Source organism: Bombina bombina, chromosome 5, assembly GCF_027579735.1.
Source record: "Bombina bombina isolate aBomBom1 chromosome 5, aBomBom1.pri, whole genome shotgun sequence".
NCBI classification, from domain to species: domain Eukaryota; kingdom Metazoa; phylum Chordata; class Amphibia; order Anura; family Bombinatoridae; genus Bombina; species Bombina bombina.
In genome coordinates this window covers 711,762,802-711,783,202 of record NC_069503.1, presented here as the reverse complement: position 1 = coordinate 711,783,202, position 20,401 = coordinate 711,762,802, and the positions used below count along the sequence as shown (strand labels likewise).

Here is a 20,401-nt window from a genome sequence, read left to right as displayed (position 1 = left end):
GGGGCTGATTTACCAAATGTCTGACCGACATGATCCACTGTAGCAGATAATGTCTTCCCAACATCGCTAAATGCTGACAGCATACACTGTCGGCATTTAACATTGCGCAAGCATTTCTAGTGAAATGCTTGTGCAATGCCTCCCCCTGTAGATTTGCGGCCAATCGGCCTCTAGCAGGGGGTGTCAATCATCCCGATCGTATCTGATCGGGATGATTGCTGTCCGCAGCCTCAGTGGTGGAGGACGAGTTAAGGAGAAGTGGTCTTCAGACCGCTGCTTCTTAACTCCTGATTCTGGCGAGCCTGAAGGCTTGTGCGGAATACGCATCATTGACTGCTTAGTAAATCGGCCCAATACAATGCTTTTCATATCATGATTGCTGCTTCAAAACTGATAATCCACCTTAAAAAAACAAATAACTACAGATAAGGTGAGCTAGGAGGGGGTAAACCAAAAGCTCACAGATAAATGCTAAAACTATTAACTCAAGCCTCCCTGGAAGAAAGTGGAACAAGTGAAAATGTCGGATGTATTTTACAGCAAAAGGAAGCTAAATAAATAATGTATATTGCAATAATCTTTCATTTTTAATAATGATACATTTCTCCAACATAGGTGTGTCCGGTCCACGGCGTCATCCTTACTTGTGGGATATTCTCTTCCCCAACAGGAAATGGCAAAGAGCCCAGCAAAGCTGGTCACATGATCCCTCCTAGGCTCCGCCTACCCCAGTCATTCTCTTTGCCGTTGTACAGGCAACATCTCCACGGAGATGGCTTAGAGTTTTTTAGTGTTTAACTGTAGTTTTTATTATTCAATCAAGAGTTTGTTATTTTAAAATAGTGCTGGTATGTACTATTTACTCAGAAACAGAAAAGAGATGAAGATTTCTGTTTGTATGAGGAAAATGATTTTAGCAACCGTTACTAAAATCCATGGCTGTTCCACACAGGACTGTTGAGAGGAATTAACTTCAGTTGGGGGAACAGTGAGCAGTCTCTTGCTGCTTGAGGTATGACACATTCTAACAAGACGATGTAATGCTGGAAGCTGTCATTTTCCCTATGGGATCCGGTAAGCCATGTTTATTAAGATTGTAAATAAGGGCTTCACAAGGGCTTATTAAGACTGTAGACTTTTTCTGGGCTAAATCGATTCATTATTAACACATATTTAGCCTTGAGGAATCATTTAATCTGGGTATTTTGATAAGATTATATCGGCAGGCACTTTTTTAGACACCTTTCTCTTTAGGGGCTTTCCCAAATCATAGGCAGAGCCTCATTTTCGCGCCGGTGTTGCGCACTTGTTTTTGAGAGGCATGACATGCAGTCGCATGTGTGAGGAGCTCTGATACATAGAAAAGACTTTCTGAAGGCGTCATTTGGTATCGTATTCCCCTTTGGGCTTGGTTGGGTCTCAGCAAAGCAGATACCAGGGACTGTAAAGGGGTTAAAGTTAAAAACGGCTCCGGTTCCGTTATTTTAAGGGTTAAAGCTTCCAAATTTGGTGTGCAATACTTTTAAGGCTTTAAGACACTGTGGTGAAATTTTGGTGAATTTTGAACAATTCCTTCATATTTTTTCGCAATTGCAGTAATAAAGTGTGTTCAGTTTAAAATTTAAAGTGACAGTAACGGTTTTATTTTAAAACGTTTTTTGTACTTTGTTATCAAGTTTATGCCTGTTTAACATGTCTGCACTACCAGATAGACTGTGTTCTGAATGTGGGGAAGCCAGAGTTCCTTCTCATTTAAATAAATGTGATTTATGTGACAATGACAATGATGCCCAAGATGATTCCTCAAGTGAGGGGAGTAAGCATGGTACTGCATCATTCCCTCCTTCGTCTACACGAGTCTTGCCCACTCAGGAGGCCCCTAGTACATCTAGCGCGCCAATACTCCTTACTATGCAACAATTAACGGCTGTAATGGATAATTCTGTCAAAAACATTTTAGCCAAAATGCACACTTATCAGCGTAAGCGCGACTGCTCTGTTTTAGATACTGAAGAGCATGACGACGCTGATAATAATGGTTCTGAAGGGCCCCTAAACCAGTCTGATGGGGCCAGGGAGGTTTTGTCTGAGGGAGAAATTACTGATTCAGGGAACATTTCTCAACAAGCTGAACCTGATGTGATTACGTTTAAATTTAAGTTGGAACATCTCCGCATCCTGCTTAAGGAGGTATTATCCACTCTGGATGATTGTGACAAGTTGGTCATCCCAGAGAAACTATGTAAAATGGACAAGTTCCTAGAGGTCCCGGGGCTCCCAGAAGCTTTTCCTATACCCAAGCGGGTGGCGGACATTGTAAATAAAGAATGGGAAAGGCCCGGTATTCCTTTCGTCCCTCCCCCCATATTTAAAAAATTGTTTCCTATGGTCGACCCCAGAAAGGACTTATGGCAGACAGTCCCCAAGGTCGAGGGAGCGGTTTCCACTTTAAACAAACGCACCACTATACCCATAGAAGATAGTTGTGCTTTCAAAGATCCTATGGATAAAAAATTAGAAGGTTTACTTAAAAAGATGTTTGTTCAGCAGGGTTACCTTCTACAACCAATTTCATGCATTGTCCCTGTCGCTACAGCCGCGTGTTTCTGGTTTGATGAGCTGGTAAAGGCGGTCGATAGTGATTCTCCTCCTTATGAGGAGATTATGGACAGAATCAATGCTCTCAAATTGGCTAATTCTTTCACCCTAGACGCCACTTTGCAATTGGCTAGGTTAGCGGCTAAGAATTCTGGGTTTGCTATTGTGGCGCGCAGAGCGCTTTGGTTGAAATCTTGGTCAGCTGATGCGTCTTCCAAGAACAAGCTCCTTAACATTCCTTTCAAGGGGAAAACGCTGTTTGGCCCTGACTTGAAAGAGATTATCTCTGATATCACTGGGGGTAAGGGCCACGCCCTTCCTCAGGATCGGCCTTTCAAGGACAAAAATAAACCTAATTTTCGTCCCTTTCGTAGAAACGGACCAGCCCAAAGTGCTACGTCCTCTAAGCAAGAGGGTAATACTTCTCAAGCCAAGCCAGCTTGGAGACCAATGCAAGGCTGGAACAAGGGAAAGCAGGCCAAGAAACCTGCCACTGCTACCAAGACAGCATGAAATGTTGGCCCCCGATCCGGGACCGGATCTGGTGGGGGGCAGACTCTCTCTCTTCGCTCGGGCTTGGGCAAGAGATGTTCTGGATCCTTGGGCGCTAGAAATAGTCTCCCAAGGTTATCTTCTGGAATTCAAGGGGCTTCCCCCAAGGGGGAGGTTCCACAGGTCTCAGTTGTCTTCAGACCACATAAAAAGACAGGCATTCTTACGTTGTGTAGAAGACCTGTTAAAAATGGGAGTGATTCATCCTGTTCCATTAGGAGAACAAGGGATGGGGTTCTACTCCAATCTGTTCATAGTTCCCAAAAAAGAGGGAACGTTCAGACCAATCTTAGATCTCAAGATCTTAAACAAGTTTCTCAAGGTTCCATCGTTCAAAATGGAAACCATTCGAACAATTCTTCCTTCCATCCAGGAAGGTCAATTCATGACCACGGTGGATTTAAAGGATGCGTATCTACATATTCCTATCCACAAGGAACATCATCGGTTCCTAAGGTTCGCATTCCTGGACAAGCATTACCAGTTCGTGGCGCTTCCTTTCGGATTAGCCACTGCTCCAAGGATTTTCACAAAGGTACTAGGGTCCCTTCTAGCTGTGCTAAGACCAAGGGGCATTGCTGTAGTACCTTACTTGGACGACATTCTGATTCAAGCGTCGTCCCTTCCTCAAGCAAAGGCTCACACGGACATCGTCCTGGCCTTTCTCAGATCTCACGGATGGAAAGTGAACGTGGAAAAGAGTTCTCTATCTCCGTCAACAAGGGTTCCCTTCTTGGGGACAATAATAGACTCCTTAGAAATGAGGATTTTTCTGACAGAGGCCAGAAAAACAAAACTTCTAGACTCTTGTCGGATACTTCATTCCGTTCCTCTTCCTTCCATAGCGCAGTGCATGGAAGTGATAGGTTTGATGGTAGCGGCAATGGACATAGTTCCTTTTGCGCGCATTCATCTAAGACCATTACAACTGTGCATGCTCAGTCAGTGGAATGGGGACTATACTAACTTGTCTCCGAGGATACAAGTAAATCAGAGGACCAGAGACTCACTCCGTTGGTGGCTGTCCCTGGACAACCTGTCACAAGGGATGACCTTCCGCAGACCAGAGTGGGTCATTGTCACGACCGACGCCAGTCTGATGGGCTGGGGCGCGGTCTGGGGATCCCTGAAAGCTCAGGGTCTTTGGTCTCGGGAAGAATCTCTTCTACCGATAAATATTCTGGAACTGAGAGCGATATTCAATGCTCTCAAGGCTTGGCCTCAGCTAGCGAGGGCCAAGTTCATACGGTTTCAATCAGACAACATGACAACTGTTGCGTACATCAACCATCAGGGGGGAACAAGGAGTTCCCTGGCGATGGAAGAAGTGACCAAAATCATTCTATGGGCGGAGTCTCACTCCTGCCACCTGTCTGCTATCCACATCCCAGGAGTGGAAAATTGGGAAGCGGATTTTCTGAGTCGTCAGACATTGCATCCGGGGGAGTGGGAACTCCATCCGGAAATCTTTGCCCAAGTCACTCAACTGTGGGGCATTCCAGACATGGATCTGATGGCCTCTCGTCAGAACTTCAAAGTTCCTTGCTACGGGTCCAGATCCAGGGATCCCAAGGCGGCTCTAGTGGATGCACTAGTAGCACCTTGGACCTTCAAACTAGCTTATGTATTCCCGCCGTTTCCTCTCATCCCCAGGCTGGTAGCCAGGATCAATCAGGAAAGGGCGTCGGTGATCTTGATAGCTCCTGCGTGGCCACGCAGGACTTGGTATGCAGATCTGGTGAATATGTCATCGGCTCCACCATGGAAGCTACCTTTGAGACGAGACCTTCTTGTTCAAGGTCCGTTCGAACATCCGAATCTGGTCTCACTCCAGCTGACTGCTTGGAGATTGAACGCTTGATCTTATCGAAGCGAGGGTTCTCAGATTCTGTTATCGATACTCTTGTTCAGGCCAGAAAGCCTGTAACTAGAAAGATTTACCACAAAATTTGGAAAAAATATATCTGTTGGTGTGAATCTAAAGGATTCCCTTGGGACAAGGTTAAGATTCCTAAGATTCTATCCTTCCTTCAAGAAGGATTGGAAAAAGGGTTATCTGCAAGTTCCCTGAAGGGACAGATTTCTGCCTTGTCTGTGTTACTTCACAAAAAGCTGGCAGCTGTGCCAGATGTTCAAGCCTTTGTTCAGGCTCTGGTTAGAATCAAGCCTGTTTACAAACCTTTGACTCCTCCTTGGAGTCTCAACTTAGTTCTTTCAGTTCTTCAGGGGGTTCCGTTTGAACCCTTACATTCCGTTGATATTAAGTTATTATCTTGGAAAGTTTTGTTTTTGGTTGCAATTTCTTCTGCTAGAAGAGTTTCAGAATTATCTGCTCTGCAGTGTTCTCCTCCTTATCTGGTGTTCCATGCAGATAAGGTGGTTTTACGTACTAAACCTGGTTTTCTTCCAAAAGTTGTTTCTAACAAAAACATTAACCAGGAGATTATCGTACCTTCTCTGTCTCCGAAACCAGTTTCGAAGAAGGAACGTTTGTTGCACAATTTGGATGTTGTTCGCGCTCTAAAATTCTATTTAGATGCTACAAAGGATTTTAGACAAACATCTTCCTTGTTTGTTGTTTATTCCGGTAAAAGGAGAGGTCAAAAAGCAACTTCTACCTCTCTCTCTTTTTGGATTAAAAGCATCATCAGATTGGCTTACGAGACTGCCGGACGGCAGCCTCCCGAAAGAATCACAGCTCATTCCACTAGGGCTGTGGCTTCCACATGGGCCTTCAAGAACGAGGCTTCTGTTGATCAGATATGTAGGGCAGCGACTTGGTCTTCACTGCACACTTTTACCAAATTTTACAAGTTTGATACTTTTGCTTCTTCTGAGGCTATTTTTGGGAGAAAGGTTTTGCAAGCCGTGGTGCCTTCCATCTAGGTGACCTGATTTGCTCCCTCCCATCATCCGTGTCCTAAAGCTTTGGTATTGGTTCCCACAAGTAAGGATGACGCCGTGGACCGGACACACCTATGTTGGAGAAAACAGAATTTATGTTTACCTGATAAATTACTTTCTCCAACGGTGTGTCCGGTCCACGGCCCGCCCTGGTTTTTTAATCAGGTCTGATAATTTATTTTCTTTAACTACAGTCACCACGGTATCATATGGTTTCTCCTATGCAAATATTCCTCCTTAACGTCGGTCGAATGACTGGGGTAGGCGGAGCCTAGGAGGGATCATGTGACCAGCTTTGCTGGGCTCTTTGCCATTTCCTGTTGGGGAAGAGAATATCCCACAAGTAAGGATGACGCCGTGGACCGGACACACCGTTGGAGAAAGTAATTTATCAGGTAAACATAAATTCTGTTTTTATGTGTCATTGAATTTAATGGTCCTTTAAGCTTTAAATGTGTTTAATATTTTTACCGTTAAATATTTTATTCTTACTCATTTTGTACATAAAGTGCAAATCGACTGTCTAATAATAATTTCTATTGAAAAATGTATGCATAAAAGCCTACATTTTATTGTTTTTTGGAAAGTTATCTGATTATAAATATGGGGCCATAACGTATTTGCAACATGCTTCTGTGCTTTGAAATAAGTTCATAGTGAAGACAGCTTTAGAAATATACAGCTGCCATGGCTAAAACAGTACTGGTCATTGTACTATAAATCTTTGTCAATGTAAACCTGTTATGTATGAGCAAAACTGATGTAAACAAGGACCTGCGGAGCTCTTATATAGGATTTATTGGGTACATTCACATAGCATAAAATTATTTCTTATGGCTCCTTCTTTTCACGAGGTATTCCTAAGGTATTCTAGGCTGAATGGACAAATATTAATGCATTAGGCTATGTCTTTTCTTTTGGAAATCTCAAGAGAGTACACTGACTTAGGGCCAGTGATCTAAAGCTCTCCGCAAGAAGTCTAAGAAGTCTTGTCAGTACAGTGAAGGGCAAGTTTTACCTTGAGAGCTTATTATTTCACTATACAGGTTTCAGGAGGTGAAGGAGAGACAAACACATTACAACGTAAAGCATTTTAAAAAGCCCCCAACGATTTTGCATTATTTCACTGCCTGCTATAAAGTTTTTGACCATCAGGCCCTTAAAGGGACATAATACTCATATGCTAAATCACTTGAAAGTGATGCAGTATAACTGTAAAAAGTGGACAGGAAAATATCACCTGAGCATCTCTATGTAAAAAAGGAAGATATTTTACCTCACAATTTCCTCAGCTCACCAGAGTGAGTCCTGTGTAAAAAGTTATCTTTCAGTTACTACCCAGCTGTAGGTAATAAAAAAATAATAATTAAGAAATGAACAGCAGTCAATCAGCATCAGCAGTGCTGAGGTTATGAACTCTTTTACTGTGATCTCATGAGATTTCACCTAACTCTCATGAGATTTAATAATAAACTTCCTTAAACTGAATAGGGAAATAACATGAGTGTGCATGAGGCTCACTCCCTTGCCGGTCCGGGGCCAGGCATACTGATTTGCTGCGTAAGGTCCTTTACAATAGAATGTAAAAAGTTATAATTTTTTGTGATGTGCATCTGTCACACCAGTAAATGTTTTACAAGTTCATGAGTCAGGAAGAGGGGAATAGAGTAAGTTAGCATCTTATTGTTCCCTCACATTGTTCTTACAAAACTGTTGGAGCTTTGTCTTTAGGTTGCAGAAGGCAATAATCTAATTTATTGTAATTTTGGCATATATTGAAGCATAAAATAATAACAATTTACTTCTCTTTAAAGGACCATTAAATATAGTAGAATTACTATAGTAGAAAAGGGGTTTATTGCGGGTGTTTGCGCACGTCGGGTTTATCGCTCATATTACAAGTTGAAAGATCGATTGAGCGCAATTTAAGTTAACGCACTTCGGAAAATCACTTCCTCAGAGGTTAACTGTTTTGCAAAACAAAAAAGTGTCACAAAACAAATAAAAAATACATTACAAAGTACAATTACACTCATAATAAGACTATCTGATAAAAAAAAATATTTAAAAAAAATATTGCACAAAAAAGTGATAAGGGCTCAAATATGTGAAGTCTCAGGTTTTAGAAAAAAAGGCAGGGAAAGGGCTAGAACATTGAGATACATACATATACATTTCTAAAGATGTGTATGTATGTATGCATATGTATAAATTATGTATGTGTGTGTATATATATATATATATATCAGTGGCGGCTGGTGGATTTTGAAGATGGGGGTGCTAGACCCCACCCTTTGAAATAAAGCCCTGCCCTCCCACATCACTACAGCAGGGGAAGTTGAAAAACTATAACATAACAATGTTCTTAACCCGTCCTCTACATAATATGATTCACAGTAAGCAGGATATTATTTTATACATGGTATTCTGTAGAGGACGAATGAGGTGCGATGCACATTGTTATGTTAATTAAAACCATGATGGTATTAATGGCTGCCATTTCAGTGCCTGATTGAGAGGTGTAAGAATCTTACGTGGTGCATCATATAGGATGAAATGGCATTGGCCTCAGTCAAAACGATTCAACACCAGATTAATAGCAGTGACTCACCACTACTTTCTTACCTTCTCTTCATGACCCGCAGCTGCTTCTTGCTCACACGGAGTCCTGTCCTGTCCTTTTACTAGCTGCTTCACAGGTGATGTCGACGGCCAATGAGAGAGCGCACACTACAGGCAGCACTCCGTAGCTAAGCTTGTGGGAGCTGAGGCCCTGGCTGATTTAGAGAGTCAATCAATCAGTAAGAAGATTAGTAGTACAGCACAGCACTACTAGTGCATATATGCACTGAATTTCCCAATCCACAGAAGCACACCCCCCACAAATGTGTGTAAACCTCCCCCAGACAACTGGAGGTTAGAAGAACGTTACAGCCTAGACGTCCTTATGTTACCATATGGGTGACATCACAAATCCCTTAAAGAGATAGGAGCATGAGCAAAGTTCTCTCAGGCAGGGCAGATTACTAAAACAACCTACCTGAGAGAACTTTGCAAATGCAAGATTTTTTTTTGTGCGTGTTTATTATTTTTTATTATTATATTTACCCACTCCTCCTTAAAACAATAAATAAAAAAATAGCAACCTAACTGCCACCACAATGACATTTTATTTTAATTTTCCTTTTCTTTTCCCCGTATGGAGCAGCCTCCACTGATACTGTGTATATGTGTGTATATATAAACCTATGTACACAAATATAGACATATATATAAGTGCATTGGAGCCCTTTGCAGTTAAGTAGATGAAAACATGAAAAAGCATATTTATGCAATATTTATCGGTATATTTCATAAAGTGTTATACTGTGCATTTACTGATTTACTGTAAATAGATCACATTTCAATGTTCTGCACATAGCAGACTATGTTCTATCTATTTTTAAATAAATATTTTATATATATATATATATATATATATATATATATATATATATATACTGTATATATATACTGTATATATATATATATATATATATATATATATATATATATATATATAGTATCCCACAAAAGTGAGTACACCCCTCATATTTTTGTAAATATTTTATTATATCTTTTCATGTGATTCGTTAGTGTTACAAGGTCTCAGGTGTGAATGGGAAGCAGGTGTGTTAAATTTGGTGTTATCGCTCTCACTCTCTTATACTGGTCACTGGAAGTTCAACATGGCACCTCATGGCAAAGAGCTCTCTGTGGATCTGAAAAAAAGAATTGTTGCTCTACATAAAGATGGCCTAGACTATAAGAAGATTGCCAATATCCTGAAACTGAGCTGCAGCATGGTGGGCAAGAAGTTTAGTGCACATGCTCAGCGTCATATCCAGAGGTTGTCTTTAAGAAATAGACATATGAGTGCTGCCAGCATTGCTGCAGAGGTTGAAGGGGTGGGGGGTCAGCCTGTCAGTGCTCAGACCATACGCCGCACATTGCATCAAATTGGTCTGCATGGCTGTAGTCCCAGAAGCCTCTTCTGAAGATGATGCACAAGAAAACCTGCAAATAATTTTCTGAAGACAAGCAGACTAAGGATATGGATTACTGGAACCATGCCCTGTGGTCCGATGAGACCAAGATAAACTTATTTGGTTCAGATGGTGTCAAGCGTGTGTCGCAGGAAACAAGGTGAGGAGTATAAAGACAAGTGTGTCTTGCCTACAGTCAAGCATGGTGATGGGAGTGTCATGGTCTGGGCCTGCATTAGTGCTGACGGCACTGGGGAGCTAACGTTCATTGAGGGAACCATAAATGCCAACATGTACTGTGACATACTCAAGCAGAGCATGATCCCCTCCCTTCGGAGACAGGGTCGCAGGGCAGTATTCCAACATAACGACCCCAAACACACCTCCAAGACGACCACTGCCTTGCTAAAGGAGCTGAGGGTATTATTACAAGGTTGCAATACAAGGTTGGAGACAGTCTTATAGAACGGGGTAGAGAGTTCCAGAGGACAGGAGCAGCACGTGAGAAGTAAAGGTGATGGACTCGCCAAGCATGTGTCCAGACCTTAACCCTATTGAGCATTTGTGGGGCATCCTCAAACGGAAAGTGGGGGAGCACAAGGTGTCGTCATGGAGGAGTGGAAGAGGACTCCAGTTGCAACCTGTGAAACTCTGGTGAACTTCATGCCCAAGAGGCAGTGCTGGAGAATTATGGTGGCCGCACAAAATATTGACACTTTGGGCCCAATTTAGACATTTCCACTTAGGAGTGTACTCACTTTTGTGGCCAACGGTTTAGACATTAATGGCTGTGTGTTGAGTTATTTTGAGGGGGCAACAAATTGACACTGTTATACAGGCTGTACACTCAGTACATTGTAGCAAAGTGTCATTTTTTCAGTGTTATCACATGAAAAGATATAATAAAATATTTATAAAAAGTTAGGGGTGTACTAACTTTTGTGGGATTCTGTATATATATATATGTATATATCTATATATAATCATGTGAATATATATATATGTATAGTTATATATTGTACCAAAATACCATCAGATATAGGCAGAAATATGTATTTATGAATAAATAGAACATATTCTGCTATGTAAAGAACATTGAAATGTGATATATTAATATTTTCATGTCAGGTTAGTGCACTTGAGAATATGCGGTCAGGTTTGCGCATGAGTAGGGTGTGTTTACCACTTTTTTTGTTCCATTGACTTCTATGGGGGAATGCGTTAACGTGCATGCAATATCCTTGATTCATCTTTTTATGCGCATCGGGTTAGCACTCGTGCGAAAACAGTTTACTTTCATCTTATAATGCAAGCGGACACACGCAAAAAGCTTTCTTCTAGCGGAGTTTGCAAGCAAGCGGGAGCGTTAAATACCACTCCACTTGTAATCTAGCCCTATATCAGGTGACAGCCATGAGCCGTCACAGACATATATATATATATATATATATATATATATATACTGAATTCTTGCACATGCTCAGTGGGAGCTGATGCCACAGACAGTATGTATATAAAGATACAGTGCACAATTTCATAAAGGTAGTAAATTTGAAAGTTTTTTTAAAAAAATTGCATGTTCTATCTGAATTATGAAAGAGTTAAACATTTGACTTTACAGTCCCTTTAATGAACTTTGAAAGAAACAGCTGGGTAAGATAAATGTAGCGGAAATCTTGTCATATTAGCCAAGATGTTCCTGGTTTTAGTGACATTGGCTGTAGACACTCCCCCTTGGACTCCTTTATGTCCAAACCTAGTGATATCATTTAATTTGCCACTTAAAACTGAGAATGTTCTATGAATGATTTTCAGTTTCATCTAATATGGTCTTAATAATGTACTAAATCCATGCATGTCACATTGATCAAAATTATTTCAAATATTCTAGAGAGAAAATTTGACCTGATTTTTTTTTTTCTTTTTTACTTAAAGGGTCAGTAAAGTCAAAATGAAACTTTCATGATTCGGATAGATCATGCAGTTTTAAATAACTTTCCAATTTACTTCTGTTATCAAATGTGCTTTGTTCTCTTTGTATCTTTTATTGAAGAGTAAAACTAGGTAGGCACATTAGAGCTCAGGAGTGTGCACGTGTCTTTAGTACTCTATGGCAGCAGTGTTTTGCAACATTGTATAACACATTTACAAATAATGTTGCAAAACTACTGCCATAGGGTACTAAAGACACATGCACACTCCTGAGCTCTTATGAGCCTACCTAGTTTTACTCTTCAAAAAATGATACCAAGAGAACAAAGCTAATTTTGATAACAGAAGTAAATTTGAAAGCTGTTTAAAATTACATGCTCTATCCAAATTATGAAAGTTTTTTTTTAACTTTACTTTCCCTTTAATACTTTACTTAAAGGGTCATAATATTTGGAAAACGACTTGCTCTAAATAACACTACTTGTGTGTTGAACCCCTTTGCAAAGTCTTAAAACTACATGCTATAACAAATTAGAGCATGTCATGTTTTAACTATTATTGCCCTTTAATTTGGTCAGGTTTTAATTTTATTTAAATCTGTTTGATTATCACATTTGTAATTTGCCATAATATTACTATTAATATAAAGATGCAAAAATGCACAATGTTATACCAGCGGCACACTAAACATACAATGCTAATTTTGATTTTAAATTAAGCACAATGGCAAATTACAACCCTTACATTCAAACTAAATCACGTTTGCTTTGTAACCTTATAGTTTTCATTTGACTTTTAACCACACTGACCTTACTCATGCTTTGGAATGAGTTCCATGCAAGTAAAATGTGTAGTGAATGTGTTATGTTTTGCTTTTATATATTTTTCATGCTTTTATTTCTTTTTCTTATTCTTTTATTATAGAAAGTAAAATTAATAATATTGAAAAAAAAATATGCAAACAAAATCTAAATGGAAATGTAGAGGAAATTAAAGGTAAACTCAGAGATGTTAACCTCTAGTTGGTAGCAGTGTATGTGAGACCAAACCTCTTGTGCTTTCCGCTTTTTCTGTGTCTTTATTTAGACATTTTGTAATTTTATAAAGGGTCCTTTTGTGTTGATTTAGTTTATTCTGTAGTAGTTAAAGTAAATGTGTCCAAAGGTAGAAAGTGGTTTTCTAGTAGGACTCTTAGCGCTTACTAATAGATCATAAAATGTATCCTACTTTTACCATCCCAGTTTTCCAATAGCTCTTAAACCACCCTGGAACCAGGGGATGTGTCTCGGTAGGGTAGGGGAGGAGTTGTTTGGTATGGGGGTGGGTCTGTGTAGTCCAGGGATGTCAACAAGAAGATTTTAAGCAGAGTATTGGCATCTCTAAGTGCTGTTTGGGGACAGCAGGACAGAGTTCGGTAATCAGCACAATTTTACAAAGTGTGAGATGATTGGAAGCACTGCATTACTAATATTATGACCTCACATTTATAAATATATTCTGCATTATAAATGTGCCCCCAAATTTATAAACAAATATGTTTAAAGGGCCATAACAGTCAAAAAATGACATGCTTTAAATCCCTTAGAGCAGGGGTGATCAACCTTGGCCCTCCAGAGGTTTTGCAACTACATGCCCCATGATGTTGCTCAGACACTTTAAAGGGACAGACTAGTCCAAAAAAAAATTTCATAATTCAAATAGGGCTTGTCATTTTAAACAATTTTCCAATGAACTTTTGTCACAAATTTTGCTTTGTTCTCTTGGTATTCTTAGTTGAAATATAAACCTAGGGGGTTCATATGCTATTTCTTAGACTTTGAAGGCCGCCTCTTTTCTGAATGCATTTTGACAGTTTTTCACCACTAGAGTGTGTTAGTTCATGTGTGTCATATAGATAATACTGTGCTCATGCATGTGGAGTTACCTAGGAGCCAGCACTGATTGGCTAAAATGCAAGTCTGTCAAAAGAAATTAAATAAGGGGGCAGTTTGCAGAAGCTTCAATACAAGATAATCACAGAGGTAAAAGGTGTATTAATATAACTGTGTTTGTTATTCTAAACTAGGGAATGGATAATAAAGGGATTATCTATCTTTTAAAACAATAAAAATTCTGGTGTAGACTGTCCCTTTAAGTTAGCTGAGCATCATGTGAAATGTAGTTCCAAAATCTCTAGAGGGCCAAGGTTAATCACCACTGCCTTAGAGCATGTAATTTTAAGACTATTAGCCTTAAACTACTGTGTTTTTAACCTCCACAAAGGGACTTATAAAACACTACTAGTCCTGAGTGGAAAATGTAGCTGATCCAATCAGCAGCATTAGTCATATGATTCAGATGTGGATATAACGCTGCTGATTGGATCTGCAAGTCCCAAGTGGTATTTCTATTGTGTGTTTAACCCTTTTGTGGGGGTTTAACACACAGAAGTCTAGGATTGATTGTCTTAAAATTACATGTTCTAACTGATTGGAGTATGTCATTTTATTTCCTAAGATATGGTGAGTCCCCAACGTCATCAATTACTAGTGGGAATATCACTCCCGGTCAGCAGGAGGAGGCAAAGAGCACCACAGCAAAGCTGTTAAGTATCACTCCCCTCCCACAATCCCCAGCAATTCTCTTTGTCTCTGTCAATGGAGGAGGTGAAGTTTTGGTGTCTGAAGAAAATTGTATTTCTTTTGCTACAAGCAAGATTTTTGGGTCTAGCCGTACTCCACGTTAATCTCTTCAGTAGGGTAGTTGTGGCTTTAAAGCAGTTAGGAACTTGTTAGGTGGGCCTTGCTGCGTTTTCCTAACATATTTTCTGCCCATGGTATAGAAAGCCAGAGTAGGTTTACTCTGTTCTTTCTCTTTCTACAGGTCTCTGTGAGGAGTATGTGTCCTCTCATACCGTGTATGCTGTCCTCCTGCCAGACGGCCAGACTGCAGGTATGTCTTCTAGGTATGGGAGACTGTGCACTTAATAAGGTTGAGCTGCAGTATTATATGGGACATAAGTATCCTTTATAAGGATATTGACAGGCAGAGAGCAGGCACTTATATGTGAATAGAGACAAGGGTTATTACTTTTATTTGTTCAAAGTACTTTCTCTTACATTGGTGTATCCAGTCCACGGATTCATCCTTACTTGTGGGATATTCTCAATCCCTACAGGAAGTGGCAAAGAGAGCACACAGCAGAGATGTCCATATAGCTCCCCTCAGGCTCCGCCCCCCCAGTCATTCTCTTTGCCGCTCTAACAAGTAGCATCTCCACAGGAGTGTAAAGGGAATGTGGTGTTAGTTTGTAGTTTTTTATTTCTTCAATCAAAAGTTTGTTATTTTAAAATAGTGCCGGTTTGTACTATTTACTCTGAGGCAGAAAATGATGAAGATTTCTGCTGAGAGGAAAATGATGTTTCAGTCATTTTTTCTAGTCAAGACTTAGTAATGCTAGAAGACTGACAAGAATCCCCATGTGGGAAAGGTAAGCCATATTCTGAGACTTAGTATAGAAGGAAGGCTTATTGAAAGGGCTCAATACACTGGTGGACACTGTTAAGGGGCAATCGATTATTTTTTAAGATAATCTGACATTATACAAGTTTTATATTGCATTTAAAACACTTTTTGGGGTTTTATTCCGCATGGCATATATTTAGACACCTATTTTGGCTTGGGAAGGCCCCACAAACTCCTGAGGGAAGATGGAGGGGGCCTGAATTTCTCGCCTCAGTTGCGCAGTTGATTTTACAAACAGCTTCATGCAGATACATGTGAAGGGTCCAAAGTTTACTTGAGGACTTCAGAGAGGCTTATTTTCGATCAAAACTAATCCCAAAGGAAGGTAGGACCACAGCAAAGGCTGTGGCATGGTTAATTTGCTCCGGTTTGGGCAGTAGGGGGTTAATTGACTTGAAATTTACTGTGCAATCATTTCAAAGCATTAGGATCATATGGTGAAAATTTCATAAAGATTGGATGATTTTTGGAGGTTTAGTAAAAAAAGTATGCGCTTTTTATTATTTAAAGGCACAGTACTGTTTTTTCAAAAATTGTATTTTACTGTATTTGAGTGCTGTCTAAGTCTGTTTAACATGTCTGAGCCTACAGATAGACCTTGTTCTATGTGTTTAAAAGCCATGGCGGTCCCCCTTACATTTGTGTTTAAAGTGTGCTAACATATCCAAACATTTTAAAGACCATGCAGTGACACTTAAAAATGTGGCCCAAGATGATTCTTTAACGGAAGGTAACGAGGATAGCCCTCCTTCCTCTCCCCATGTGTCGACACCAGTTACGCCTGCGCAAGCGATGCCTAGTACCTCTAGCGCATTGGCCCCTATTACATTGCAACAATTAGCAGCAGTCATGGATAATTCCCTTGCAGCATTTCTATCCAAACTGCCTGTTTTTCCTAAAAAGCGTGATAGCTCAGTTTTGGATGAGCAATCAGAAGTTTTGGATAATTTATCTGTTGTACCCTCACAACCCTCTGACGTGGCGGTGAGGGATGTACTGTCTGAGGGAGAAATTTGTGACGCAGGTAAAATTTCTCAGCGCGCAGAATCAGATTTCTTAGCGTTTAAATTTAAGCTGGAACACCTCCGCGTACTGCTTAAGGAGGTTTTAGCTACGCTGGATGATTGTGACCCTATGGTGGTCCCAGAAAAATTGTGTAAAATGGACAAGTTTTTAGAAGTCCCTGTATACACTGATGCGTTTCCGATCCCTAAGAGGGTGGCGGATATTGTGACTAGGGAGTGGGAGAGACCAGGCGTACCTTTTGTTCCCCCCCCCCCTATCTTTAAGAAAATGTTCCCCATAACTGACCCCAGGCGGGACGCGTGGCAGGCTGTCCCTAAGCTAGAGGGAGCAGTTTCAACACTAGCTAAGCGCACAACTATACCAATAGAAGACAGTTGTGTTTTCAAAGATCCTATGGATAACAAATTAGAAGGGTTACTAAAGAAAATATTTGTTCAACAAGGTATCCTTCTTCAACCAATTGCCTGCATTATTCCTGTAACTACTGCAGCGGCTTTTTGGTTGAGGCGCTGGAGGAGTCGCTCCAGAGGGAGACTTCATATGGCGAAGTCATGGATAGAATTCATGCTCTAAAGCTGGTTAATTCTTTCATTACAGATGCCGCTTTACAATTAACTAAATTAGCGGCGAAAAATTCTGGTTTTGCCATTGTGGCGCGAAGAGCGCTCTGGCTCAAATCATGGTCGGCTGACGTGTCGTCCAAAACAAAATTACTTAATATTCCTTTCAAGAGGAAGACCCTATTCGGGCCAGAGTTGAAAGAAATTATTTCAGATATCACTGGGGGAAAGGGCCATGCCCTTCCACAAGATAGACCTTTTAAGGCTTAAAACAAGGCTAATTTGCGCTCCTTTCGCAACTTCAGGAGCGGACCTGCTTCAACCTCTGCAACCGCAAAGCAAGAGGGTAACGTTTCCCAGCCCAAAGCAACATGAAAGCCTTTGCAGGGCTGGAACAAGGGTAAACAGGCCAAGAAGCCTGCTGCTGCTACCAAGACAGCATGAAAGGGTAGCCCCCGCTCCGGGACCGGATCTAGTAGGGGGCAGACTTTCTCTCTTTGCTCACGCTTGGGCAAGAGATGTTCCAGATCCCTGGGCATTAGAAATTGTTGCTCAAGGGTATCTTCTAGAATTCAAAGACTCTCCCCCAAGGGGAAGGTTCCACATTTCTCGTTTGTCTTCAGACCAGACAAAGAAACAGGCGTTCTTACGCTGTGTAGAAGATCTTCTAAAGATGGGAGTGATACACCCAGTTCCAACTGCAGAGCAAGGACTGGGTTTTTACTCAAACCTGTTTGTAGTTCCCAAAAAGGAAGGAACTTTCAGGCCAATCCTGGATTTAAAAATTCTAAACAAATTCCTCAGAGTTCCATCATTCAAAATGGAAACCATTCGGACAATCTTACCATTGATCCAGGAAGATCAATATATGACTACCGTGGATTTAAGGATGCGTACCTACATATTCCTATCCACAAAGATCACCATCAGTTCCTAAGGTTCGCCTTTCTGGACAATAATTTTCACAAAGGTGCTAGGGTCCATTCTAGCGGTACTAAGACCGCGGGGCATTGCAGTAGCACCTTATCTGGACGACATATTAATTCAGGCGTCGTCTTTTCAAAGAGCCAAGGCTCATACAGAAATAGTTCTGGCCTTTCTCAGGTCTCACGGGTGAAAGGTGAACATCGAAAAAAGTTCTCTTTCCCCGCTCACTAGGGTTCCCTTCCTGGGAACGCTAATAGACTCGGTAGAAATGAAAATATTTCTGACGGAGGTCAGGAAGTTAAAACTTTTAACTACTTGCTGAGTTCTTCATTCCATTCCTCGGCCTTCTGTGGCTCAGTGCATGGAGGTAATCGGGGTAATGGTTGCGGCAATGGACGTTGTTCCCTTTGCCAGAATTCATCTCAGACCACTGCAGCTGTGCATGCTCAAACTGTGGAATTGGGATTATGCAGATTGTCTCCTTAGATACAAATGGACCAGAAAACCAGAGATTATCTTCTCTGGTGGTTGTCTCAGGATCACCTGTCTCAGGGAATGTGCTTCCGCAGACCAGAGTGGATCATTGTCACGACCGATTCCAGTCTGTTAGGCTGGGGTGCGGTCTGGGACTCCCTGAAAGCTCAGGGCCTATGGTCTCGGGAAGAGTCTCTTCTCCCGATAAACATTTTGGAACTGAGAGCGATATTCAACACGCTCCAGGCATGGCCTCAACTAGCGGAGGCCAGGTTCATCAGGTTTCAGTCGGACAATATCACGACTGTAGCGTACATCAATCATCGGGGAGGAACAAAGAGTTCCCTAGCTATGAAGGAAGTATCCAAGATCATCAAATGGGCGGAGGATCACTCCTGCCATCTATCTGCAATTCACATCCCAGGAATAGACAACTGGGAGGCGGATTTTCTGAGTCGTCAGACTTTTCACCCGGGGGAGTGGGAACTCCTTCCGGAGGTTTTTGCTCAGCTTACCCAGCTATGGGGTATTCCAGAGTTGGATCTGATGGCGTCCCGTCAGAACTCCAAACTTTCTCTTTACGGATCCAGGTCCAGGGACCCCAAGGCGGCATTGATAGATGCTCTAGTAGCGCCTTGGTCCTTCAATCTGGCTTATGTTTTTCCACCGTTTCCCCTTCTCCCTCGTCTGGTAGCCAGAATCAAACAGGAGAAGGCTTCGGTAATTTTGATAGCGCCTGCGTGGCCACGCAGGACTTGGTATGCAGACCTAGTGGACATGTCATCTGTTCCACCATGGACACTGCCATCGAGGCAGGATCTTCTAATTCAAGGTCCATTCAAGCATCCAAATCTAGTTCTCTGCAACTGACTGCTTGGAGATTAAACGCTTAATTCTATCTAAGCGTGGGTTCTCTGGATCAGTTATAGATACTTTGATCCAGGCTAGAAAGCCGGTCACCAGGAAAATGTACCATAAGATATGGCGGAAATATCTTTGTTGGTGTGAATCCAAGGGTTACTCGTGGAGTAAAATTAGGATTCCTAGGATTTTGTCATTTCTCCAAGAAGGATTGGAGAAAGGATTGTCAGCTAGTTCCTTAAAGGGACAGATATCTGCTCTGTCTATTCTGTTTCACAGGCGTCTGGCGGAAGTACCAGACGTTCAAGCGTTTGCATAGGATTTAGTCAGAATCAAGCCTGTCTATAAACCTGTGGCTCCTCCATGGAGTCTAAATTTAGTTCTTTCTGTCCTTCAAGGGGTTCCGTTTGAACCTTTACATTCCATAGATATTAAGTGATTATCTTGGAATGTTTTGTTTTTGGTAACTATTTCTTCTGCTCGAAGAGTTACAGAATTGTCTGCTTTGCAGTGTAATTCACCCTATCTGTTGTTTCATGCAGATAAGGTTGTTTTGCGTACAAAACCTGGTTTCCTTCCGAAAGTGGTTTCAAATAAGAATATTAACCAGGAAATCATTGTTCCTTCTCTCTGTCCTAATTCAGTTTCTAAGAAGGAACGGCTGTTACACAATCTTGATGTGGTTCGTGCTTAAAAATTCTATTTAAAAGCAACTAAAGATTTCAGACACATGTCATCCTTGTTTGTTGTCTATTCTGGTAAGAGGAGAGGTCAAAAAGCTATCGCTTCCTCTCTTTCCTTTTGGCTGAAAAGCATTATCCGATTGACTTATGAGACTGCTGGACAGCAGGCTCCTGAACGAATTACAGCTCTTTCCACCAGAGCTGTGGCTTCCACATGGGCTTTCAAGAATGAGGCTTCTGTTGAACAGATTTGTAAAGCAGCGACTTGGTCTTCACTGCATACTTTTGTCAAAATTTTACAAATTCGATACTTTTGCTTCTTCAGAGGCTATTTTTTTTTGGGAGAAAGGTTTTG

General features: G+C 41.1%; 1 protein-coding gene across 2 annotated transcripts in view; it reads left to right on the top strand.

The window, feature by feature from the left end:
• MAK (male germ cell associated kinase) overlaps positions 1 to 20,401 on the top strand; it is a 133,965-nt gene that overhangs the window by 94,166 nt on the left and 19,398 nt on the right. The window lies entirely within an intron of this gene.